At 46.0% G+C, this 25,898-nt stretch overlaps 1 protein-coding gene and 2 pseudogenes across 1 annotated transcript in view; all 3 read left to right on the forward strand.

The window, feature by feature from the left end:
• The window catches only part of LOC136663868 (ankyrin repeat and fibronectin type-III domain-containing protein 1-like), a 473,183-nt gene that overhangs the window by 74,860 nt on the left and 372,425 nt on the right, over positions 1 to 25,898 (forward strand). The window lies entirely within an intron of this gene.
• LOC136633724 (5S ribosomal RNA) lies at positions 16,404 to 16,523 on the forward strand (annotated as a pseudogene).
• Positions 24,856 to 24,978, forward strand: LOC136633923 (5S ribosomal RNA; annotated as a pseudogene).

Below are 25,898 nucleotides of genomic sequence, written 5' to 3' on the forward strand. Positions count from 1 at the left end.
TCAAAATTCAATGCACTACTTGGGCAGAATAAATATCAGATTAATATGTCAATGTACAGGTAAAGATGGAGATTTTTCCTTGTTACAAGGCATTTAAAGATGGATCCCGGTATCAGTGGTGAGTCAAATCAGTGGATATCGAGGTCCCACCTATAACTGCAACATGGATACTTCGGAAAAGGATCATACCTCCTCTTCATCATCAGTCAAACTTCAGTCAAACCAGGGGACATCCACTAAAATTGAGTGTTGGGAGGGTTAGGACAGACAAAAGAAAATATTTCTTTACTCAGTGTGTGGTCAGTCTGTAGAACTCCTTGCCACATGATGTGGTGACGGCATCTGGCCTGGACGCCTTTAAAAGGGGATTGGACAAGTTTCTGGAGGAAAAATCCATTACGGGTTACAAGCCACGATGTGTATGCACAACCTCCTGATTTTAGAAATGGGCTATGTCAGAAGGCCAGATGCAAGGGAGGGCACCAGGATGAGTTCTCTTGTTATCTGGTGTGCTCCCTGGGCATTTGGTGGGCCGCTGTGAGATACAGGAAGCTGGACTAGATGGGCCTATGGCCTGATCCAGTGGGGCTGTTCTTATGTTCTTAACTACAATTCCCAGGAAGCCTTGCAGGTCTCTTGTTATCTGGTGTGCTCCCTGGGGCATTTGGTGGGCCGCTGTGAGATACAGGAGGTTGGACTAGATGGGCCTGTGGCCTGATCCAGTGGGGCTGTTCTTATGTTCAATGTGAGCTGTGTTTTGGTTGGAACGGGCAAAACTTTAAAGTAGTGCAACTCTGCCCCTAAGGTAGCACTGTTGTTTTTAGAGGGGTAGCTCTGAGCTGCAGACTAATTTAGCAGAAGCAGCAGCAACAATGGAGACCCTTGTGTCATCTTGAAGATGGACAGATTTATTGTAATATAAACTTTTGTGGACTACAACCCACTGCATCAGATACATTGATGCGTTCTCCAGGGTTGGCGGGTGATTGTGTATGTAACTAGAGATGTGGGAAAGTAGCCCACCTGCGAGGCAAATTGAATTGCCTGCTTTGAGTGGTGGGCTAGGTGAGGTGGTGAACTGACAGAGGGTGACCTGTGCCTTCACTCCTACTGCTCTTCTTTACTGTATTGCTGGGGAAGAACATGGAGGTGGAGTTGGAGAAGGGGAAAAAAGGTAGGGATGGTTGTTGCAGTCTTGTTACTAGATCTCTAGTGATCAGGAAGAGGATTCTTCTCCTCCTCCTTGTCTAGTTGTGAAACAGCACAGAATGGGCATGGGATGGGATGGGCAGCACAGAATGGGATGGGCAGCACAGAAGGTGAAGGTGGCAGCAGTGTGCTCAGGTTCACACCTATTAAAAAAAGCAACCCCCAAAGTGGGCAGAGTTTAGATGTTGCTTTCGGGTCCATATTGGCTCTGGCCAAGCCTGGCTTCAGTGAAAAAGGAAAAAAAAAACACAGCTGGACATGAATGGCCGTGGAATACCATATAAAGCCGTATCCACAGAAAGTGGACCCTCACAACACACCATTGAAAGCAATGGGATTTAAGTTAGTCTAAGCGAAACTGTCTCCGTTCATTTCAGTGATGCTTCATCAGGGTCCCCTTCCTCTGGGCGCAACCCATCCTCTGTGGCAGTTCCGCGCAAAGTTTCGGGACGTATCAGATGAGCACAGGGACAGATTGCAGCAGCTTACAATCTGGGGATCTTGACGTTGATTTGGTTGTAAATCACGTTGAATTGCACATGCCCGATCTCGTCTGATCTCGGAAGCTAAGCAGGGTCAGGCCTGGTTAGTACTTGGATGGGAGACCGCCTGGGAATACCGGGTGCTGTAGGCTTATACCATAGTCTTTCGAGACTGAAGGTTGCCAACCATCTCCCTATACTGAACACTATCTCCTGATCTTGTCTGATCTGGGAAGCTAAGCAGGGTCAGGCCTGGTTAGTACTTGGATGGGAGACCGCCTGGGAATACCAGGTGCTGTAGGCTTATACCATAGTCTTTCTAGACTGAAGGTTGCCAACCACCACCATATTTTTAATAAAGAAATGTATACTTATAATAAATAAACAAAATGCGATAATATGTGTCTGTCCGATTCTAACCCCCCCCCCCCCAAAAAAAAAAACAACCACAAGAGGAAAGACAATATACTGGGGCCTGTTGAAATAAGAAAAGTCTTCAGGCTTTATCGAAAGGCTGGAAAGAAGAGAGCCAGCTGCACCTTGCAAAGTAGAGAGTGTTAGTGGAGGCTGCTACCGAGAGAGTTACTCCTGGCTTTGTGCCAGTCGGGCCTTTGGCAGTGGAGCAAGCCTCAGGATCTTATCTGATGGGCAGATTCCAATTACTGCAGGTGTGAATTTCTTACCACGTTTATCTTAATACATTTCAAACCTTTCATAGGATTGCCGCAGACATTACCTTTTACCTTTCACGACTATTTGACCTCAGTGTTGGTTTTATATCAGTCTTTATATAAGGTGTCTGTCTGTCTGTTAGTTATGATATGAGCCTTTCCCAACACTTGGTAATTAACACAGGCCATATAATAACCTGCCAAGCTAGGATTCCATTTCACACCATCTGATGAAGTGGGCCCTTATCTCTGAAAGCTCATGCCACCGTAAATTGTTTGTCTTTCAGGTGCCACAAAACCCTTGTTTGTTTTAGTCCTACTGTGACTTTTTTTTTTTAGCACGCGAGTCAGAACTTGGCAGACCAATACGGCAAGCTAAATCTTTAGCTTTTTGGCACCTTTGAGATAGGAGTCTTTCGACTGCAGTGTAGAATAGCAGTATTTTTGTTAATTGTGCAGTGGAAATAGGAGCTCAAAGGGGAGGAAAAATGACATAGTTGAATCCCACTGATCCATCCTTCACTAATGTCATCTCCATTTTGGGAGCATCAAAGTTTAAGGAAGCTGCATTTCCATACATATTGTTGTGGCTTTTCATACATTCTCTCTTTAGCTGGATCTCGTAACTCGTGATTCACTGGAGTTTCATCAGTGGGACCTAAAGCCAGACCTTCAACTATGGGGAGATTTTCTTGAGTTTTTCAAAGAGATAGATAGCCAACATACCTTGGAAAAGATGGCTCCCCTCCAGTGGAGGGGAGATGGCAGAGGTGAGTGTGGGAGAGAGATCAGTCTAAATTTTTGATGACCAGTAGGTGAATTTTGAGTGAGCTGAAGGTGAAGCTTCTCGGGGTGCAAGTTCTCTCTGTTGGGATGTGATGCGAGATGGATCTATAACCATATGGGAGTGTCCCTGTGTCTCCATTTACTTTTGCTTATATGCTTATAAATCCAACAAATATTACAAAGAGTCCAGTGTTCTGTTCCAAAAGAAACTGACAGTGCAGTCCTATGCATGCCTATCCAGAACTGAGCCCCATTAAATTCAGTAGGACCCGCTCCTAGGGAAGTGTGTCTCCGATTGCAGCAGAAACCTTGTATCTTGTACATCACCTCAAGCATAGGAAATGCAATACAGGTGTGCCCCTGTATCTGTGGTGTTCGGTTTTAGAAACTCGCCCGCCATGGATACATGAATCCAGGGGTACGGGGGCCACCCTCCCACCCTCCAGGGGAGCTGTACACGCCTTGCCTCCAGAGGGTCTTCTGAGCCTGGCAGAGGCCACGTGCATCTGCCTGCAGGCTCTGCCGGGCTCAGAATGACGAAAAATAGCAAAAAATTCTGGGTTCTCTGTGAAAACCAGAAGTGACATTTTTAATGCTTTATAAGGCATATTTTTCGTCATTCTGAGTCTGACAGAGGCTGTGGGCAGATGCAGGGTCAGAAGACCCCCCTCCCCCGGAGGCAAGAGGAGCTCAGCTCCCCTTGACTCTGGGGGTGGGCCGTGGAGGAGCCCTCCCACATCTGTGGATAGGTGAATCAGTGGATATGGCCCCCTGTATATAAATCTTTAAATGCTTCCTGTGCAACTGCACGGCTTGTGAAAGTGGGATTCTGTATTGTATTATACCGCAGTACCTTGACTTTCATCGACTTGACTTTCATCAACTTGACTTTCATCGCTTTGCTCTTTCAGCTGCTTTCAATTATAACCACACTTCAAATTTTGTCAACGTGCTTTCCTCTTTCGTCGGATTTGAATCGACATTCCATGATGTCCGTCAACATTCTTATGTTTATTTTTCTTTTAGTTCTGTTTATTTAGGTTTTGCATACATTCACATATGTTAGATAGTTATTACTTTTTCACTGCCCGAAATAAACGTGCAAGCTAAAGAAGGCCCTGCTTTGACATACATCCATTTTTTACTTTTGTCCATGCTCTGGTCCCTAACCGGATGAAAGTGCAAGGTATTGCTGTAATTTTATTTGGAAGCATCGCAAAGATTTATCGAGAACTTCTGAATGTTGACTGGATACGTGCTGGGAACTGGTCTTGTATACAGTTACTGTGTCCAGTTTGGGGCACTGTGTTTTAAGAAGGAGATTGATAAACTGAAGCGGGTTCAGAGGAGGACAAATAGGATGGTGGATGTCTGGAAACCAAGTCCTGCAAGAAACTGTTCGTTCTGGGTATGTTGAGCATTGAGAACACGAAGGGGAGATGAGATAGGCAGGTGAACTTGCTTTGAACTTGCTTCTAGAATTTGCTCCCCTCTTAATTTCTCTATCCCGCTTAAGTATGCGCAAATGGCTCCTTATTTGAGTATTCTGATCAACCCCTCTGAATGTCGTGCAATCTCCTTGGCAAGATTCAATGTGTTTCCATCCAAGGTCACAGAAGGCAGATATAGGCAAATACCATATAAAGAACGCCTCTGCCCTTGTAATTTGGGAAATATTGAATCAATCACACACATTCTTTTTTATTGTCCTCGGTACACTAGATCCCGCCATACTTACGGGACTCCACTTCTCGGCAAAATGAATGGTCTTTCGGATGAGGCAAAACTGAAGCATCTCCTAAATGACTACTCACCAGATGGGCTAGAGGGAGTTTCTAAATTTTTACTTTTAGCGATTTCTAAACCTTCTTAATGTTGTTGGCATCCTTCAGTCTCGGAAGACTATGGTGTCACGCTCTGAATGGTGGTTCTGGAACAGAGTGTCCTCTCCAGTGCGCGAAGCCTGGCTAAAGTAGGTATGGAGGATAGGCTGTTACCCATGCAGCAAATCCCCCCTCTCCACGTTGCTGAAATGATCCAATGGAAAGGCAGAGGCCAATATGGTTGGTTCCAGCGGCGTTGCAGGAGTTGCCAGAACGTGACTGTGTTCAGCCATGAACTGCCTCAGGGACTCCGGCTCTGGATTTTGCCTCAAGGTTGACTCCTGAAGCCTTTTCCATAACTGGATGTAGCCACAAGGCAATGGAAGTTTGGGATCAGAGTTTTCCTTCTCTCAGATGAGCTGCCTTCTCAGGCTAAGGAGTCCCATCTACCCGGTGGCTGTTTAGTCGCCTCTTACGACAAGTACAGCCAAACTTCTTAATGTAATCTGTCAAAAAATTGATATTTTATGTTGAACTGTAAATGTATTATTAGTAATTTAGTAACTTAACTCCATTTTTGATAAACGGGATTAGGACTGATTATGTTGGCTTTTATGGTTTCTTTATCTATGCCTAATAAAGGTTTGTTCATTCATTCATTCATTCATATCTGAAGGGCCATCACACAGAAGGAAGGAAAGACTTAGGGACAAATCCTATCTTAGTTTCCAGTGCTGTTGCAGCCATGCTTATGGGGCATAAACTGCAACCTGTGATAGGGGGTCAGTTATGGAGGCCTCCTCCACGTAAGGGAAGGTTTGTTCCCTTTGGTCAGGCCTGCATTGCGGTTGCATTGCACTGGGAAGCTGGATAGGATTGGGCCCTCTGTAGCTCCCGGGCTCCAGGGAAGTAGGCTTCAACTAGATAGCAGGAAGAATTTCCTAACAGCAAGAGTGTCACAGTTGCTGAAACACCGTGCAGCTGTGGGCTCCCTTTTGTTGGAGGTTTTCCATCGGAGCCTGGACAGCCACACGTTGGAGATGCTGTACCAGTGAGCAGGGGGTTGGACTGAGCGACTGCCAAGATCCCTCCAGCTCCACCATGCTCTGGCAATCCCAAAACAGTACTCAATAAGGCAGGCTGATGTTGCCTGGGATGCGCAGGCCAAGTCTGCAACATGTTGGGGACACCATGTGAAAATAATTTGATCCTCCTTGAGGAGCACTCGCCGAGCCACATTCTGCTGCCGGCAGTCACAATGGCATGCATCTTTTGTGTGTCCCCCCACCCATGTTGTGCACTGACCCCTCTCCAGGTTCAAAAGGTGTGTTTTGAAGCACACGCTGCTGACCACTGTCCACAGAGTGGGAAGTCATAAGGTTGCGGTCTGAGAACAGCAGGGGATGTTCATCTCCTTGAGCGACACTGTTGTTTTGTTGTTCAGTGTTTGCATTTCAGACCTATGATTTCCTGTCCCTGTTTCTGTTGAGCCAGAACATATTTGCACAGCCTGTTTGGATGGACAGTAATTGCTGGATAAGGAACAACCTCGTGGAAGTCAATTAGCAGTCCTCTGGGCTGGTGTGCATTTGGCGTCCCTAAAAGCCGAGATACGAGTTGAGGACGCTGCTGTTGTCTTGTGTAAGTTCATTTTTTTTTTTTTACAGATTCTTAAAACAATGTATCTTACTGATCTCTTGAAATAATTATTGAGCTGTCTCTTAAAATAATTTTGGAGCAGATTCTCCTGCCCGCCTGTGCTTAAAATGAGAGCTTTGAAGGACCTCTTTCTCCTGTACAAATCTATCCATTTACAGAGATCCTTTAGGAGGCCTGTGATAGTCTTGTCGAAGGAAGGAACGCCCCCCGCATATGACAAAATCCAATTAAGTAAATTAAAAGTTTACAGTAAGTATAAGTTTAAAAAATGTATTTAAAATGCAGAACCCTCCGAACACTCCCAAGCACTTGCTGATCTGTTTAAAAAATATTCCCCAAGTGTCCCAAAGACTGCAATTCTACTCACACTTACCCGGGAGTAAGCCCCATTGACTGTCATTGTTAAAAGCATATACATGCTGTTTAAAATACAGATCTGTCACATTTCCCCAAATGCAGCCTCATGCCAGGGTAGCATCGAGTTTAATATATTGAAAATAAAATATTCCTGTCCCTGTGCCAGCCTGGTTTACTTCCACTGAGGCACAAAATGTGCTTTGTGGCATGTTTGCAACCCTCCTGGGCCGGCGCAAGGGACTTGCGCCGGCAAAGTTAGGATTATGCCCCTTTTACCCTACTTACAGGCTTCCTAGAGACAGTTAGTGGGCTGCAGCACAGTAGTCTAGGTGGGCCTGATCCAGTAGGACTTCTCTTATGTTCTTCTAAGCTTTTACTGATTAATGTAATGGTCTCCGGAATTCTATTGCTGCTCTCAGTTTTTAGTTTGTGCTTCTAGGAAATTGTTTTTATGTTGCTCCCATCTGCTTGCTGCCTCTTCCATTTTACCACCTGGGGTGAGATTTTTCAGCCCGCCTCACGGTTGGGTGGGCCCTGGCCATGTAGATGATCATAAGAACATAAGAACAGCCCCACTGGATCAGGCCATAGGCCCATCTAGTCCAGCTTCCTGTATCTCACAGCGGCCCACCAAATGCCCCAGGGAGCACACCAGATAACAAGAGACCTGCAAGGCTTCCTGGGAATTGTAGTTAAGAACATAAGAACAGCCCCACTGGATCAGGCCATAGGCCCATCTAGTCCAGCTTCCTGTATCTCACAGCGGCCCACCAGATGCCCCAGGGAGCACACCAGACAACAAGAGACCTCATCCTGGTGCCCTCCCTTGCATCTGGCATTCTGACATAACCCATTTCTAAAATCAGGAGGTTGCGCGTACACATCATGGCTTGTACCCCGTAATGGATTTTTCCTCCAGAAACTTGTCCAATCCCCTTTTAAAGGCGTCCAGGCTAGACGCCATCACCGCATCCTGTGGCAAGGAGTTCCACAGACCAATCACATGCTGAGTAAAGAAATATTTTCTTTTGTCTGTTCTAACTCTCCCAACACTCAGTTTTAGTGGATGTCCCCTGGTTCATGATGATGATGATTGAATTGTTGGTGGGCAGTAGGCAGGTTTCAAATGACTTCCTTTTGTGCTTGGATGTTTAGGGTTGGGGTTCCCAGCATTGTAAATATTTCATTGGCCAAAAGTTTTAGGCAGGTGGCAGAACACATTCAGTATATCTCATTTCTGCAATGGAAACCTACTCCACTCCTGGGCACATCATTTAAACGCTTCATGGTGCTGTTTTGTTATGGGACATTAAAAAAGGCTGTCCTTTGTTGAGTACTCAGAGTTCTCCTAGGAAGAGGAGAGTTAACATATTTGTGCAGGTGAAATGGTCTATTGAAAGGCACCCTTTTGAGGATTCTGGGAGTGGCATGGGAGGAATCTTGATCGGACTGGGTGAAAATGGGGTCGGTCCTGGAAATGGGGTCCATCGTCTTAAGAGGATCTTAGTTTTTCATTTCTAGGTAACTTGTCTTTGGGGTCATGTCCTAATTTAAACAGGTGAGTCAGATGTGCAAATGAGTCAGTAACGCTCTGCTTTATTTACCCCTCAAGACAAACAAACGATCTACTAGGTATGGTGTATGTTACTTGCAAACACTATTAAGCAGATAAGATTTACACCCTGGCCTGTTGTCTGCCAAGCCTTAAGTGCTAGCAGGCTCTTGGAGTGAACTAATTTTGCAGAAACGAGGAGCTTTGCCTTGGAATGTCGCAAAGAAGCCAATTTACTGGCTGTGATTTGGCAGGTTCTTAGGGTTCAAACCTATAAATTTTGCTTTCTAGAGAGATTCATGGAATCTTATGGTTAGAGTGGGTTCTGTTACCAAACCTTCTGCGGTGCTCTGCTCAGTTCCTTGGCAGATTTTTTCCGTTCTTCTTGCAGTGCCCTCCATCCTGTTCCCAAGGGACCCCAGGCCCTTTAGACCAGTGTGACTTTTCAGGTGAAGAGGGGAGAAATGCCCATCTACACTTCTCTGGATCCAGCCAATTGTATTTGTATCCCTCAAACTGCAGGGTATTTGGTCATTGTCAGCTTGAGATGGTGAACCAACTCCCCCCCCTTCCTTTTGTCTCATGGAAGTTGGAATGACAGCCTGGCTCTTGGAATCATCTGGAGTTGTGGGAAGAGTTTGTTGTTTTGCAGACAGAAGTCTTTGCTTCCTCTCTTGTTTTCTTGTACCCATCACTGCTGGAGGGCCCTGAGATCTCATGCTCTGGTCTACACAGAGTGCAGCTGCAACAAGCTCCACTAAGCATGGGCAAGCATCACATCATTTTCTGATAACGGTTGGTTGTAGAACTATGCTTCCTTGAGCTTTCCTTGGCTTCAGGAATACAAAGAAATGATTGGTCAACAGCAGTCAGATAAAACGATAGATGAACCAAGAATCTTCCCCCTTGAATGCTGACAAAGTGAAGTATACATTCATAGACTTAAAAGATGACCTCTTATAAAAAGCAATGTCATTTTTGGGGGAAAAAAAAGTCTTTTAGAATTCCCCTTAGAGGAAGAACAAGTCAAAAATTGGTGCCAAACTGTAGGACAAATCACTTTTGAAATTTGGGGATTACTGTCTATGGAAGTTTGGTAGAAGTTCCTCTTGGAATAATCTCACAGAAAAGTGTAGAAGTTATGACTGGGGATACAACACACTTTTTAAGAAACGCTGAAAAGTCAACTAGTGTGTGTGTGTGTGTGTGTGTGTGTGTGTGTGTGTGTGTATTTAAAGAAGAGATTAAGGGGAAACTGAACTTAAATCTTCCACTGGTTTTGCTCATTTACACCAAGAATATTCGTGTATTATTTATAGAGATCATACCATATATGGTTATTTGCAACCTGAATATGTTATGCTAGTTCAGTGTTTTTCAACCAGTGTGTCACAGCACATCGGTGTTCCCTGAATGGCCCTCAGGTGTCCTGCGGCAGTTTGGGGGAGGGTCATTTATTAGTAGGGACGTTGGGGAGTGTGAGCCCTCCATCAGCAGCATGGTATGCCTTGTCAATTGTCCAAAAAACTGATGGTGTGCCTTGACAATTTTAGCACCTGTCAGTGTGCTGTGGGATGAAAAAAGTTCAAAAATTGCTTCTTTGGATCAAAGAAGGGCGATAATGTTGTAACCGCTTTGTCTTTAATTAGTCTACTTTCATTGGTTATTGTGGAATGTAAGACATCTTCTGATTTCACACTTATTTTACTATTATAGGCGTGCGCCGCTTAACAACTGTTTGCTTAACGATGGACCACGTATATGTCGGTGGTCAAAGCACAATAAAGATGCTCTTAATGAGGCAATCGCATCTCCCATAGCCTGCAGCAGAGGGTCTGTTTACACAACAGAGAGGCTCTTATACCCCTGGGGGCTGGGGATAAGAATAGGCCCTCAGTTTGGCTGTACTTGTTGTAAGAGGCGACTAAACAGCCACCGGGTAGATGAGACTCGTCAGCCTGGGAAGGCAGCTCATCTGAGAGAAGGAAAACTCTGATCTCAAACCTCCACTGCCTTGTGGCTACATCCAGTTATGGAAAAGGTTTCAGGAGTCAACCTCGAGGCCAAATCCGGAGCCGGAGTCCCTGAGGCAGTTCATGGCTGAACACAGTCACGTTCTGGCAACTCCTGCGACACCGCTGGAACCAACCATATTGGCCTCTGCCTGTCCATTGGACCATTTCAGCGACGTGGAGAGGGGGTATTTGCTGCATGGGTAACAGCCTATCCTCCATACCTGCTTTACCCAGGCTTCGCGCACTGGAGAGGACACTCTGTTCCAGAACCACCATTCAGAGCGTGAGATACCATAGTCTTCCGAGACTGAAGGATGCTAACAACCTGAGGCTCTTAATGCAAAGAAGAGGCAATCTGTCTCCAGTAGCCTGTACAGCCAGCAAATGTCTGGCAGGGAGTGTTAACAAAGGCAATAGATTGGATTGAATGTTCACTTAATGACCTAATCTCATAACAATGGGGATAGGAGTATGTGTCCCTGTAGTTAAGTGGCGCATACCTGTGCTGTAATTCATGTATTTGATTTATTTGGCTTATCTTGAGGTATGCATATTTGTTTTTTTTAAGAACGGAATTTATAAGAAGTGGATGCTGGTAGCAGTGTCTGTGACATTTTGACAGGCAGCAGCATCTCTGATCTCATAATACCCTGTCTGGTTAATTTTTGATGGCAAGACCTAGCCGTGTGATTCTCCGGTACCGAGGACACGATCACGCCTGTTTAGAATACAATTTCACGCTTGCACCTTTCATCAAACAAGCGCTCCTCATTTGGGTCTTACTCTACCGTCCGCATGACGGCAGCTCTGGCCTCTTCTGTCCAAGTTAAGGATGCAAATGAAGGTTGGCCTGGAGTAAATCTGAGAGCAGCGACACGGTGCAGTCCTTTCATCTCCAGAAACAGCTGCAACCAGAGCTGCAGGCCAGTGTCCTTCCCTGAACCGTTGAATCACGGTGGCTCTGATCTAGAGAGAGACGTGCAAGTTGCGGGCGAACCTTGGAAAACGGTTGCATTAAAAATTTCTCTGTGCAGCCGCAGAAAGAACTCTTATTTTTAGAAAACGAGGGCAGAGACCAAGCATCATGCTACGAAAGGAAATTGCATCTCTGAAGTCCAGGCTCCCCCCTTGTTCTCCTCAGGAAACTCATGCTTTGCTTGGCGACACGTTTGTAGACAAAGCGTTTCTTGATACATTTTTCCCCCCTTTCTAATCCTTTGCCCGCGGGCAAGTGAACAAATACTTGCTGACATAGTGGAAGCTTAGTGCAAAGGCTTTTTTCTTCTTTGTGTTGGCAGAATGCGGAAGTTCCTGATTGCTTACGGATGACCCAATGGGTGTCTCTGCAGACTTGTCTTTTCTATTCGTTTTTGATAGTCAAGGAATTAATTGCTTTTTGTATTGCAGGAATTTGGTTGAATTCCTATGCAGTTTGGTAGTTTGTATTTTTTTTATTTGAAAAAAAAAAGCAAACATGTAAATTAGCATTTCTCAATGCTTATCCCCTGCTGGACCACTTTGCTCAATCCTATTGGAAGTACCACCACAAGTTACTGGTGATGACATCATCATCAGCTGCTTCTGAGCATCATCAGCTGCTTCCCAAAGGATCTCCTCTATGGAGAACTCGTGCAGGGAAAGTGCCCTACAGGTAGACCACAGCTGCGATACAAGGACATCTGCAAGAGGGATCTGAAGGCCTTAGGAGTGGACCTCAACAGGTGGGAAACCCTGGCCTCTGAGTGGCCCGCTTGGAGGCACTCTGTGCAGCATGGCCTTTCCCAGTTTGAAGAGACACTTGGCCAACAGACTGAGGCAAAGAGGCAAAGAAGGAAGGCCCATAGCCAGGGAGACACACCAGGGCCAGACTACACTAGCTCCCAGTGTGGAAGGGATTGTCACTCCCGAATCGGCCTTTTCAGACACACTAGACACTGTTCCAGAACTACCATTCAGAGCGCGATACCATAGCCTTTTGAGACTGAAGGTTTCCAACTGGGTTTGAGAGGCCAATTGTGACGTGACAAATACCCTGTCTCAGGGTGGGCAGGTGCGCTTTTTAGATCGTGTGAAAAACATGCTTTGGAGCTCTACCCACCAAGCCTCCTACCAGCGTTTGTCATGTCATGTTGCTGGTCTTGCCGCTGGCCAGCAGATGTTCACGGGTCCTACAAGTACCGCCAGACACCACCTCAGGCACCACTGGTGGTTCCTGTACCACTGGTTGAGAAACAGTGGTATAAATCATAGTTGAACACAGGGCATCAGCTCAGATATTTGTTGATAAATGATTGCGATCAATAAAATGGCTCTCTGCTTTTCTTTTGCAATGATCTCACAAAGAATGAATGAATGAATGAATGCACAGTGCTTAATAATAAAGAACATGGACAGTGTACCTGAAGTATGAGAATGCAGGGAGGCCAGATATGGCTGAGAACATGTGATTGACAGGTGTGCTCATCTAATGACATCTCGGTTGCAAAACGAGGAGGAAGCAGGGGCTGTTGCAGCCATGTCTTCTTTTGATATTGATGCCTGTCCTCACACTGATTGGGTCATCCTGGACCATTGCAGAGACAATGTTTGGGAGCTGGCTTCTTCTGTATATAGCTGATGAAGCCACAGCAGCTATTTTTCAGGCTCTGATTTTCTTAGCAATATTTGTTTGTGCTGAGGCTAATGATTTGGAAGAGGTGTCCAGTGCTTAAGGAAGAGTCCCACTAGCGGCCTTACAAATAGCATCTCCCTGGCAACTTTATCAGTACCGGACAGGCTGATTGCAACATGAAGAAGTTGGCAGGGGATACGGCCGTCAGCGAAAGACCCTTGTGGCTATGGTTGTGGTTTGCAGATTGGAGATAAATAAATTCTTTTCCTCCCCCCTCCCATGCTTTCCAGTTGATGCTGTTGGGCATACATGATAATGAAGAAGGTTACTGAAAGGTTCTCGAAGCCGAACAAAAGTGAGGGCAGGGATGGATCTTATTTTCCTTGTATACTCGATTGAGCAGTTGCGGGTACAACAAATAGATGGAGGCTGTCAAAAGTTATTTGTTCCATAATGTCTGTGAGGAGAAAAAGATGAAGGGTAACAGTAGAAGAGAAAGGACTCCTTTGACTCAATCAAGGCTGAAGAAAAGCCGTCTAACAGAGCTGGAAAGGATTGGTTTGTTTTCAGCATAGAAATGGATTTAAAACTGCTATATGCTCACAGACAACTAGCATATTGTAGTGGCTAAGAGACTGAACTGTGAATCAGAACTTCCCCAGTTCAAATCTCACTAGATTGGGAGTCTTAGGTGAGTCCCTCTCACCAGGCCTTAGTCTTACCGATCTACAAAATGGGTATAATACTTGTAGGATTATTGTAAGAACTACAAGATAATATGATTGCAAAGTGCTTTGCACACTCTAAGCGCTATACAAATATTTATTGTTTTTAAAGATGTAAAGGAGCATGGAACTAGCCCTCAGTTATGCCACTGCATTATCTACACTGGGTTTAGAAGTTGTGCACTGTTGATTCATGAGGCTTGTAAATTGCTATGAAGTTAGGATCAAGCTCTTTGTTTACACAGCAGTGGGCTATCCTATGCCATTAAAAAAAGATGCCTGCAAGCTTTTCTTGGGGGAGGGGGAGGTCAGGGAGCGGCTTCACCTGTTCTAATCTATTTATAAACATTTTAAAATCAACTGGCTGATCATGCAGCTTTGATCAAATGGACGTGGCAGTTTTGACTTTGCTTGGTCGCAGGTGCGAATTTCCCACTTCTCCAGTCAAAGGGACCTTGGAGTCAATTTATTATGATAGTTTGTGTGTATGATGTGTGTGTGTGTGGGGAAGTGGGTTGTCTATAGCATGTCTGGGGAGTCAGGGGTAGTGGGCTTTTGTGTTTTGCCCCCTTCTTGATTCTGATCTCAGTCATGCCCTTCCCATCTGGGAGCAATATTTTCATTGAGGGGAAAAATACCTTTATTGGTTTTCAGCTGAAGAAAAATAGCGTGCTGGGGTGGGGATACAATTAGGATCAGAACCACATAACTTTTAATATGTCATTAGGCTGCAGTGCTGGGAAACTGCCTTTGGCAAGATGTTGCTGGACAATACCAAACTTCCTAGGTGAAGCATAAACTGCTTCCATGTATGGCCACTTCACTTGTACCACCCTGGCCCAGTCACAGCGACAAAGGCATGTTATTGTCAAAACCATATATGAAGATGCAGCGGGATAACCTCATGCCACCTTTGTATTTACAAGCAGATTCACAAATATTTAGCACCAGGAATATTTTTTGGCTCTAATTTATTTATTTATTTATTTATTGGATTTGTATTCCGCCTTTCTCCCCGAAGGGCACCCAAGGCGGCTAACAATCAGGTTAAAAAAATACAAATACGCATTAAAAATACAAAACATTTAAAAACAATTAAAAGCAAGATAAGTTACATAGCAGCATAAGTAATACATTTATAAAAACAGCCCTTATGGTGTCTCGAAGGCTTTCCTGAATAAAAAAGTCTTCAGGCCCCGCCGGAACGCTAGTAACGAGGAAGCTGCTCTCAATTCAAAAGGGAGGGAATTCCATAGTGCAGGGGCCACCACCGAAAAGGCCCTGTTTCTGGCCGCCATTCCCTTCACCACTCTCAATGACGGCACAACCAACAGGCCCCCTTCTGATGACCTTAGAGCAGGGGTGTCCAAAGTTTTTGGCAGGAGGGCCACATTGTCTCTCTGACACTGTGTCGGGGGCCGGGAGAAAAAAAGAATTAATTTACATTTAAAATTTGAATAAATTTACATAAGTTTATATAAATGAATTTATTAAAGATGAACTTATATGAATGAATGAAGGTCTTGCAATAGCTCAAGGCCTATAAAAGGCAACAAAGCAAGGCTTGCCTTTCCTTTGCTGCCACTGCTGCATCACAGATGTGAAACAGCAAGCAATGGAGGGAGCCCTCATACCACAGCTCACGTGAAAGGTCGAACAGTTGGCCGTCATGCTGAGAGCAGTTGCATCGGGCCAGTGTGGGCTCCAACAAATCTCAGGAGGGCCAGAGGCTCATTGGAGACTGGGGGCTCCCTGAGGGCCGCATTGAGAGGCCTCAAGGGCCGCAAGTGGCCCCCGGGCCGGGGTTTGGGCACCCCTGCCTTAGAGAAAGGACTGGATTATACGGAAGAAGGCGGTCTCTCAAATATGCTGTCCCAAGCCATTTAGGGCTTTAAAGGTCATAACCAGCACCTTGAATTCAGCCCGGAAATGAATGGGCAGCCAGTGCAGCCGCCTGAGACAGGTACGGCCGCAGCTGGCGCACCAGCCGAAGCTGGGCAAAGGCACCCCTGGCTACAGCTGACACCTGGGCACCCAGGAGGAGCTGCGAGTCCAGGAGAACCCCCAAGCTGCGAACCTGCTCTTTCAGGGGGAGTGCAACCCCATTCAGAGCAGGGAAATAGTCCAGCACCCGCATCTAATGTATAGACCAGCCATTTTCAACCACTGTGCCGTGGCACACTGGTGTGCCACGGATGGTCTGCAGGTGGGACTTTGGGGAGGGTCATTTATTAGTAGGGCGATTGGGGAATTTGAGCTCCCTAGCAGCGGAATGGTGTGCCTTGCCAATAGTCCAAATGCTGATGGCGTGCCTTGACAATTTTAGCACCTTGTCAGTGTACCATGAGATGAAAAAGGTTGAAAGTGGCTGGTATAGACAGATATATTAAAGCAGTCGTATTAAAGAGACAGTGAGTTAAAATTATCTTAATAATGCAGACAGTGTGACCCTCTAGCATTGCAATCCTACACAGAACACTGAATCGGCATGGCAGCATGGGGCAGCACTAGTAGACCACAGCTACTGTTACTCTGCACATGCCCGATCTCGTCTGATCTCGGAAGCTAAGCAGGGTCAGGCCTGGTTAGTACTTGGATGGGAGACCGCCTGGGAATACCGGGTGCTGTAGGCTTCTACCATAGTCTTTCGAGACCGAAGGTTGCCAACCAGTACACTAGTGCGATGGGTGGATAACTTTACAGATGTGGTGACCATTCTGGAAGCATTTTGGTGATTACAAGGCTGCTACATCAATGTGAACATTGCTGGCAACCTTCAGTCTCGAAAGACTCTGGTATCGCACTCTGAAAGGTGTTTCTGGAACAGCGTCTAGTGTGGCTGAAAAGGCCGATTCAGGAGTGACAATCCCTTCCACACTGGGAGCAAGTGCAGTCTGTCCCTGGTCTGTCTCCCTGGCTATGGGCCTTCCTTCTTTGCCTCTTAGCCTCAGACTGTTGGCCAAGTGTCTCTTCAAACTGGGAAAGGCCATGCTGCACAGCCTGCCTCCAAGCGGGCCGCTCAGAGGCCAGGGTTTCCCACCTGTTGAGGTCCACTCCTAAGGCCTTCAGATCCCTCTTGCAGATGTCCTTGTATCACAGCTGTGGTCTACCTGTAGGGTGCTTTCCTTGCACGAGTTCTCCATAGAGGAGATCCTTTGGGATCTGGCCATCATCCATTCTCACGACATGACTGAGCCAACACAGGCGTCTGTTTCAGCAGTGCGTACATGCTAGGGATTCCAGCACGTTCCAGGACTGTGTTGTTTGGAACTTTGTCTTGCCAGGTGATGCCGAGAATACGTCGGAGGCAGCGCATGTGGAAAGCGTTCAGTTTCCTCTCCTGTTGTGATTGAAGAGTCCATGACTCGCTACAGTACAGAAGTGTTCGCAGAAATGTGAACATATACATCCAATTAGCCACCATTTACGACAGATATATTCTGGAGCAAGGATCTACTTCAACATTTTGACATAGCCCTGTTTGTCCTTGCAGTTTGGCTTCATATCAACTAGAGCAGGGATGTCAAACTCATTTCATACCGAGGGCCGAAGTTAGCATTCATGGTGCCTGCTGAGGGCAGGAAGTGACATCATAAAGCAGACAGTGACATCATTAAGCTGATGATGGCCAGACATAAGCAGTTTGTTCTCACATAGAAACTCATTAGCTGCAAATGACAGAAAACGTGCAAATCTTGTTCATATTTTTAAGATACGGGAGAGCCCAGTTATTAAACTGGGAGAGCCCAATTATAATGGGGGCCGAACAAATTGCGTCTGGGGGCCGCATTCGGCCCCTTATGTTTGACACCCTTGAACTAGAGTTTGAACTCAGTCCTTTTCGCTTGCAAAACCTGAATCTAAAGCCCATGAAAAATATTTAACCCCTGGATTTCTGTTTCTTTCCATCTTGTTTCAGAGAGATAAGCCCAAATACTATGTGTGAGAAGAATAAACCAAGCTTCCTTTAAGAAGTTTGCATTATTAACAGAGAACCCAACGTTAGGGATTTTGTCAGATCTTCTCCAGGCTTCATTCCCAGCTTAGAAACTTGCTGATTTGGAGGTGGTAACCCCGCAATGCCCTTGTGTCTGTCAACTAGCTAATTAACTTAATGATGTTGATGTTCTGATATGGCTTGTTTGATAGCTAATGAATTGTTGCCTTGGCTGTCTTTCTCTTTGGGTTTATTGATGGAAACAGTAAGATATTTATAGGTTCCTGCCTGCTGTCCATGTTTTGCCTCCTCTGTGTTTAGTGCGTTATTACTGGTAGTTATTGATCCGGCCGCAGATTGCAAGGGTGTGGGGGATGGGAGCCCTGTGAGCAAAATAGGTTGAAGTAGTGAGGAAGTGTGTCACTTCTGTTGCAAGACTTTGTCCTCTTTCACAGTATGTAACGCACTTGCAGCTATGGACTTAGTTGAAAGACGGCAATACAAGAGTCTGTGGAACTCTTTGCCACAGGATGTGGTGATGGCGTCTGGCCTGGATGCCTTGAAGAGGAGACTGGACATGTTTCTGGAGGAAAAATCCATTACGGGGTACAAGCCATGATGTGCATGTGCAACCTCCTGATTTTAGAAATGGGCTATGTCAGAATGCCAGATGCAGGGGAGGGCACCAGGATGCAGGTCTCTTGTTATCTGGTGTGCTCCCTGGGACATTTGGTGGGCCGCTGTGAGATACAGGAAGCTGGACTAGATGGGCCTGTGGCCTGATCCAGTGGGGCTGTTCTTATGTTCTTAAACTACAATTCCCAGGAGGCCTTGCAGGTCTTCTTGTTATCTGGTGTGCTCCCTGGGGCATTTGGTGGGCCGCTGTGAGATGCAGGAAGCTGGACTAGATGGGCCTATGGACTGATCCAGTGGGGTTGTTCTTATGTTCTTAAACTACAATTCCCAGGAAGCCTTGCAGGTCTCTTGTTATCTGGTGTGCTCCCTGGGGCATTTGGTGGGCCGCTGTGAGATACAGGAAGCTGGACTAGATGGGCCTATGGCCTGATCCAGTGGGGCTGTTCTTATGTTCTTAACTACAATTCCCAGGAGACCTTGCAGGTCCATTGTTATCTGGTGTGCTCCCTGGGGCATTTGGTGGGCCGCTGTGAGATACAGGAAGCTGGACTAGATGGGCCTATGGCCTGATCCAGTGGGGCTGTTCTTATGTTCTTATGTAAGAGAAGCCCCGATGGATCAGACCGAAAGCTCAGCCTTCAGCTTCCCCACAATGACCTACCAGCTGCCTCTGGGAAGCCCACAAGCAAGAGGGGAAAAAATTATACTTCTTCCCTGCAAGTGGTAATCAGCGGGACGCTGCCACTGAATCTGGAGAGTAGCGCATGGCCATCATGCTTTGTAACCAGTGATTTGCCCGCCTTTTTTCTTGGGGTGTTTTCAGACTAGCTGAAATAACGGCAGGCTGCTTTCTATTTTCTAGAGCAGCTTTAATTTAAGAACAGATAAAGCAGCTTTACTTAAAGTCTGCCCCCTGTTCTGTTGAGCTCAGTGTTGTCAACACAGGTTCGGAACAGCAGTCCAAGGATTCAGGCAGGAATTTTTCTCTGCCCCACCTGGAGATGACAGTGCTTGACCCTGGCTACCTTCTGCGTTTACAGAGGTGCAGTTCTGCTGAGCTACTGCTCCTCTTTCATTTGTAAAATGCTTTCCTCCTTTCTAGTTTGCTTGCGTTCTCTCTCTTGTACACCCACAGCCATTGAAAGGTAATATTGTCCCTGTTTTCCAAACGGGGAACTGAACTGGTTGCTCAAGTCTAGACGATGAACCGTCAGTAGAGATAAGACCTGAACTTGAGTCTCCCAGGCCTGCGTGTAGCTTTTGCTGCATCTTTCCTTTGCTCAGGAAACCTTACCGTAAGGATGTTTTGGCTCATTCCAGGGTGAGCCCTCTCTTCGTCCACCCCCAGAGTTTATCCTTTGCTTATCTCTCCTCCCCAAGGGATTGTAATCATTAATTTGCAGTGGACAGGAAGGATTCAGAATGGTCTTGACAAGCTCAGTCACTGGGCCTGTACCAACAAAATGAAATTTGACAGAGACAAAAGTAAAGTCCTATGCAAAACTACTAAAAAGTCACTGAAGTACAGGGTGAGGGAAAGCTGACTTGGCAGCAGCATGTTTAAAAAGAGGCTACGTATCCTAGTGAACCACAAGGTGAAAATGAGCTAGCAACGGGGAAAAAAGCAAATGTTTAAGAACATAAGAACCACCCCGCTGGATCAGGCCAAAGGCCCAACTAGTTCAGCTTCTTGTATCTCTTAGTGGCCCACCAGACACCGCAAGGAGCACGCAAGACAACAAGAAGGCTTCCTGTATCTCATAGCGGCCCACCAAATGCCCCAAGGAGCACACCAGATAACAAGAGACCTCATCCTGGTGCCCTCCCTTGCATCTGGCCTTCTGACATAGCCCATTTCTAAAATCAGGAGGTTGCACATACGCATCATGGCTTGTACCCCGTAAAGGATTTTTCCTCCAGAAACTTGTCCAATCCCCTTTTAAAGGCATCCAGGCCAGACGCCATCACCACATCCTGTGGCAAGGCGTTCCACAGACCAATTACATGCTGGGTAAAGAAATATTTGCTTTTGCCTGTCCTAGCTCAAACCAAAAGTCAAAATTGTTTATTGTATTAGCTAAAAGCCATCACAATAGGATAAGATAAAATATATGGATCCAGGTATACATCAAATACAAACATTGATAAAATGATAAAATGAGGTCAAAACCAAGCACAAAGGCACCTACACCCATCATATTAGGGAATCTCCTTTACAGCTGTTTCCCCCCGAGTAGTTGGCACGAATAGTTCTGGCAGCTTTGGCAAACAGTGCTACGCTATAAGCGACTGATGGGTCACAATCAGAAAGTAACCAGCACAATTTCATTTGTGTGTCCTAACTCTCCAAACACCCAATCTGAGTGGATGTCCCTGGTTCTAATGTTGTGTGAGAGGGAAAAGAACATCCCTCCATCCATTCAGTCCATCCCCTGCATAATTTTGTATGTCTCAGTTATGTCCCTTGGTGCCTTTTTAAGGCTGAAAAAGCTTGGTGCATTAACGAGGCATAGAGTCCTGTTTACCATAGTTCCACTCTATTCCACACTAGTCACTTGGAATACTGCATCCAGTTCTGGGTACCACATTTTAAGAAGGACATTGAGAAGCTGGAGTGAGTTAAGAGGAGGGCAAAAAAGATGTCGAGAGGCCTGGAAATCAAGTCCTTGATATGGAATGTTTATAAGAGCTGGGTATTTTTTAGCTTGGGAAAGACAGGACTAAGGCGAGAGATGTTAGCCATCTTCTAGCGTCCAAAGGGCTGTGATGTAGAAGAAGGGGAGTGCTTGCTCTCTCTGTCTCCTGAGGACAGGACTAGAACTAATGAGTTGAAACTACAGGGAAGGCTTGCCGTAAGTGAATCAGATGTAACTGCTGAGGTTCCTTGTACTTCAAGCAGTGAACACAGCAGTATTCTTGTCTGTCCTCTGCATGGTTTGACATAATAAATGTAGGTTTGCATGTTTCCATGTAAGTTATAAAAATAATAGTAGCATACAGGTTCTAATTTTGTTGGGTGAATCGATAAAACTACAGCTAGTGTTTAGATATTGAGCAAAGCTCTCAATATAAGTATTTATTATATACTTAGTTGTAGTCAATCCTCGCTACCTACAGATTTGACACTCACAGATTCACTTATCCACAGGGGAGCAGGATTGTTACCTTGCTGTATTCTCAGTCTCTTCTTGGCTATCCATGGCATTCTTACGGTCTTCGTGCCATCCGCGGGCATCCTGAAGCTATTTGCTGCGCCATTTTCAAGGTCTCTGTGCTATCTGTGCAAAGAGAGCGACTAAGATGATTGCTGGGCTGGGGCACCTTCCTTATGAGGAAAGGCCACGGCGTTTGGGCCTCTTCAGCCTAGAAAAGAGACGCCTGAGGGGGGACATGATTGAGACATACAAAATTATGCAGGGGATGGACAGAGTGGATAGGGAGATGCTCTTTACACTCTCACATAACACCAGAACCAGGGGACATCCACTAAAATTGAGTGTTGGGCGGGTTAGGACAGACAAGAGAAAATATTTCTTTAGTCAGCGTGTGGTTGGTCTGTGGAACTCCTTGCCACAGGATGTGGTGATGGTGTCTAGCCTGGACGCCTTTAAAAGGGGATTGGACAAGTTTCTGGAGGAAAAAACCATTACGGGGTACAAGCCATGATGTGTATGCGCAACCTCCTGATTTTAGAAATGGGCTATGTCAGAAGGCCAGATGCAAGGGAGGGCACCAGGATGAGGTCTCTTGTTATCTGGTGTGCTCCCTGGGGCATTTGGTGGGCCGCTGTGAGATACAGGAAGCTGGACTAGATGGGCCTATGGCCTGATCCAGTGGGGCTGTTCTTATGAAACCCCAAACCCTGCCAGCCACCACCTGTGACAACCGCCCCATGGAGCGGCTCAGCCGCATTCAAAATTCCAGCGGAGACCCTCAGAATGCAACGGAGACCTTTAAAATGGCACCCGTTAATAGTGTGGATAGATTTTAAATGGCTGTGGGAAGCTTCCAAATGGTACAGGCAGCTTTGGAATGCCAGCAGAGGCTTTCAGAAGCTATCCCATGCCATTTAGAAGCTTCCTGTGCCATTTTAAAACTATCTGTGCTATTTGTGAGCACTATTTTTAAGTTCTTCACTGTCATTTCTGAGGGTCTCCGCTGCTGGTAGGTTAGTTAGCCCTCCCCCAATCCCATCTCTCATAGGATCAAGGACTTCCTATCCATGGATTTGGTATCCACTGGGTTTTCCAGGATCTTAACCTCAGTGGATAACATGAATTGACTATATTTAAAAATTCTTTTTTGCTCCACCTTTCCCCTCCCAGAAGGAGGGCAGTTTACTCTAACATTAAAACTAGTCTGTTTTGAAAAAGCAAACTTGGAGCCAGTGTAGTGAAGGAAACAAAATCAGCAGGATGACAACAGCAGAGTGACCCCAAAAGACAAATGCATCATAGTCTGATAAACAAGAGAGAATAAATGGTTTTTCAGCCTTGTCTGTCAAGCCCACTCTTTTTATGCACCCCAGGAAGAGTGAGCAAAGCCAGTATATTGCTGTTTCATACTAACCAGCTTTTCCAGTTGACCTGATAAAACCAGGTGGCTAACAGAACTTGGAAGGCCCAGAAGAATCAACAGGAAGATACTCCCCCATTTGACTGGTAGATCAGTTGTCTTTCTGGGTGACAAAAATCATTGCTCTTCACTACCTCTCCTGCTGGTGCTTCCAGGCAGCTGATATTCAGGGACCTGCTTCTGAGCCTAGAGGTAGAGTGAAGCTATTGTGACAACTGGAAATCACTGTCAGTCTTGTTCTCTATCAGTTTGTCTATTCCCATTTAAAAGCCACTAGTGGGCTAGTGGCCATCTTTGACAGCGAGTTCTCTAAATCAGGGGTGTCCAAAGTTTTTGGCAGGAGGGCCACATCATCTCTCTGACACTGTGTCAGGGGCCGGGGAGCGGGGAGGAAATTAATTTACATTTAAAATTTGAATAAATTTACATAAGTTTACATACATGAATATATTAAAGATGAACTTATATGAATGAATGAAGGTCTTGCAATAGCTCAAGGCCTATAAAAGGCATTGCACAAAGCCAGGCTGGTCTTTCCTTTGCTGCCACTACTGCATCACAGATGTGAAACAGCAAGCAGTGGAGGGAGCCCTCATCCTACAGCTCATGCGAGATGTCAGACAGTTGCCCTCACACTGAGAGCAGTTGTGTCGGGCCAGTGTGGGCTCTAACAAATCTCCGGAGGGCCAGAGGCTCATTGGAGACCGGGGGCTCCCTGAGGGCCACATTGAGAGGCCTCGAGGGCCGCAAGTGGCCCCAGGGCCGGGGTTTGGGCACCCCTGCTCTAAATTGATGATGTGCGGTGTGGTTGAAAGTCCTTCTGTCTCTCCTGAATCTCCTGCAACTGTTTTATTTGTATGACCCCAGGTCAGCTGTAATGGGAGAGGGAGAAAAAAGTCTCTTTCAGTCCATTTTCTCAACACCATGTGTACATGTTATAAACATAAGTCATGTTCCCTTGTTCTGTCACCTTAGTTTTATATAACTGAAACATTCAGAACATGTTAGCTTTTTCTTTTCTCATGGGGGAACATGCCTCAGCCCCCTGATCAGTTTGATTGCCCTTATCTGCCCCTTTCCAGCTCTAAACCTTCCCCGAGATGTGACTGAAACTGTAAATGGTATCCCAAGCGTGACCGCAGCATGGATTTGTATAAGAGCATTACGATATTGGCAGTTTCATTTTCGACAACGTTGGGGATTGAAAATAAGTTGCTATTGCACTTGATGCTAAATCTCCTTAAAGGTTCAAACTGTAGAATTATCTTGCGAGTGGAGGAAAAAAAAAACCCCTTCGTTGGCTTGAGAATTGCACAGAAGTTCTTAATAATAACTAGTGTGCTGTTCAGATCCTCCCTGTGGTGACAAATATGGGTTGCACAGCACTTGGTACGGTCTGTTTTAACCTTCATGCTTGCTTTCCATATTTGACCTGCAAAAAAAAAAAAAAAATGATTGAAACTAAGCCTCCAAAATAAAGCAGAATGGCAGCTAAATATGGCCGGCCGCTGTCAGGAGAGGAGGCGTGCTTCATGCACCAGTTCCTTTCTTTCACTGGGTGCCATAAACAAATGTGCAGATATACTTTAGCTGTGAATCATTCTGTTTTCAATGGTGATTACATAAGAACATAAGAAGAGCCGCATTGGATCAGGCCAAAGGCCCATCTAGTCCAGCTTCCTGTATCTCACAATGGCCCACCAGATTTCTCAGGGAGCAGCTAATCAGGGTCCGGCCTGGTTAGTACTTGGATGAGAGACCGCATGGGAATACCGGGTGCTATAGGCTTATACCGTTGTCTTTTGAGACTGAAGGTTGCCAACCATCTCCCTATACTGAACACTATCTCCCGATCTTGTCTGATCTCGGAAGCTAAGCAGGGTCAGGCCTGGTTAGTACTTGGATGGGAGACCGCCTGGGAATACCGGGTGCTGTAGGCTTCTACCATAGTCTTTCGAGACTGAAGTTTGCCAACCATCTCCCTATACTGAACACTATCTCCCGATCTTGTCTGATCTCGGAAGCTAAGCAGGGTCAGGCCTGGTTAGTATTTGGATGGGAGACCGCCTGGGAATACCGGGTGCTGTAGGCTTATACCATAGTCTTTCGAGACTGAAGGTTTCCAACCAACCAAGACAACAAAAGAGACCTACATCCTGGTGCCACTCTCTTGCATCTGGCGTTCTGAGGTAACCTACTTCTAAAACCAGGAGTTTGCGCAAACCCATCATGGCTTGCCGTCTGAGATGAACTTTTCCTCCAGAAATCTTTTCCCTTTTCAAAGCTTCTAGGCCCAGATGCCATCGCCACATCCTTTGGCAAGGGGTTCCGCAGACTGAATTACACGCTGGGTCAAGAAATATTGCAAATAATTTATTTCCGTCTCTGTTTCAGAAATATCTGAAGTACAGTTGGAGCTTGACTGAGATGAGCCCACACGAATGGCAATGGTCCTCTAACCCAGGGGTGTCCAAACCCCGGCCCGGGGGCCACTTGCGGCCCTTTGAGGCTCCCAATGAGGCCCTCAGGGAGCCCCCAGTCTCCAATGCGCCTCTGGCCCTCCAGAGACTTGCTGGAGCCCGTGCTGGCCCGACGCAACTGTTCTCAGCAGGAGGACGACTGTTTGACCTATCACCTGAGCTGTGGGATGAGGATTCCCTCCACTACTTGCTGTTTCACATCTGTGATGCAGCAGTGGCAGTGAAGGAAAGGCTGGCCTTGCTTTGTGCAAGGCTTTTTATAGGCCTTGAGTTACTGCAAGACCTTCATTCATTCATTTAAGTTCCATCTCTAATATATTCATTTATGTAAATTTATTCAAATTTTAAATGGCAAATTAGTTCTTTTTTTTTCGGGCCCT

This window comes from Tiliqua scincoides, chromosome 13 (assembly GCF_035046505.1).
Source record: "Tiliqua scincoides isolate rTilSci1 chromosome 13, rTilSci1.hap2, whole genome shotgun sequence".
NCBI lineage: Eukaryota > Metazoa > Chordata > Lepidosauria > Squamata > Scincidae > Tiliqua > Tiliqua scincoides.